The sequence below is a fragment of the Frankliniella occidentalis genome, unplaced genomic scaffold (assembly GCF_000697945.3).
Source record: "Frankliniella occidentalis isolate FOCC.00 unplaced genomic scaffold, Focc_3.1 Scaffold181, whole genome shotgun sequence".
NCBI lineage: Eukaryota > Metazoa > Arthropoda > Insecta > Thysanoptera > Thripidae > Frankliniella > Frankliniella occidentalis.
In genome coordinates, this window is record NW_026267307.1 from 117,349 (window position 1) to 118,805 (window position 1,457).

The following is a 1,457-nucleotide window of genomic DNA, read 5'->3' on the forward strand; positions in this document are numbered from 1 at the left end:
AATTTTGAGCCCTCTAGCTTGAAAATTGACCTGTCAACAAAATCAAAAACGAAAACCCCAAAGTATTACTTCTATTTTTTTTATTTTGTTACATCTTTTTAAGGTGTAACTCGTCAAAGTAGAGCCCGTAGGGCCAAAATTTTGTTTGTTTTGCTCTATCTCTAACCGTTTAGTCGCCAGAGGGCGATTTTTACACGAAAATGACCCCAAACCATTTTAATGTTGTTTCTCAGATATTTGATGGTCTCTGGTGGGGCAACTCGTCAAAATAAAATTCTGGGGGTAAAATTTGTGTCTTTTGGTGCCGAAGGCCTATCTACGACTCTGCCTTTTTCCCGACTCGGGTGTGAGCGCCGCAGGCCTAGGTAGATGTATGCCATGCGCGTCACAGCGTAACAGTGTTTCGTGAGATATCGCGAAGCCTGTTACGCGAGACGTGGTCTAGCGTACATCTACCTAGTATATATGAACTAGCTATATGTACGCCAGACCACGTCTCGCGTAACAGGCTTCGCGATATCTCACGAAACACTGTTGCGCTGCGACGCGCCTGGCGCACATATAGCTAGGCCTGCGGCGCTGACACCCGAGACGAGTTAACAGAAGTGTATCAACAATTTGTCGATGTTAAGTATTATTTTTTTACGATTTAATTGTAGACTATTTGGTCATTTTCACCTCAATTTTGTCAAGAAATGGAACCTAGCACTCAAACGGTACAAGATAGAGCAAAACGGACGAAATGTTCGCCCGTAGGGTTCTACTTTCACGAGCTACTCAATAGGAGAATTTATAACCTGTGGTTTTTGATTTTTTTTAAAGTCAATTTTTGAGCTAGAAGGCTCATCTTCGAACTCGATCTGTCTTTTTATGATACAAAACGACCCTGAAATTCCCAGATTGATATCTCAATTCTTTCTCGAGTTATCGTGCGTACAGACGGACAAACAAACAAACAAACAGAATGAAACTTTTCCGGTCAGTGGGGTAATGGGCTTCGCTAATCGCTCAGCCAATGAAGCATATATATTTTTTGTTGTCAGGAGTATGCCTAGCTCTAGCCACTGGTTCAAAATTTTCTTCTAACCAGAAGAGTTGGCTTATTTCATGGCGGCACCTCATTAACCAAATGTGCTCGCTTCCAGAGCGCCTCGCGCCACGACGGCCGCAGTCAAACGGCAGATTGGTGGGGACTGCTGAAGCTGCTCGAGCTGCACGAAAAACTGGAGGAGATGCGTTATGCCTGGTCGTGGGGACTGTCTGTCTCTCAGCCCTGTGCGGGCTCTCTCTCTCTGTATATATTTATTCATTGGCTGAGCGATTAGCGAAGCCTATTACTCCAGTGATCAAAAAGTTTCGCGTCTGTCTGTCCGTCTGTCCGTCTGTCCGTCTGTCCGTCTGTCTGTCTGTGCGCACGATAACTCGAGAACGAATTGAGCTATCGACCTGGGATTTTC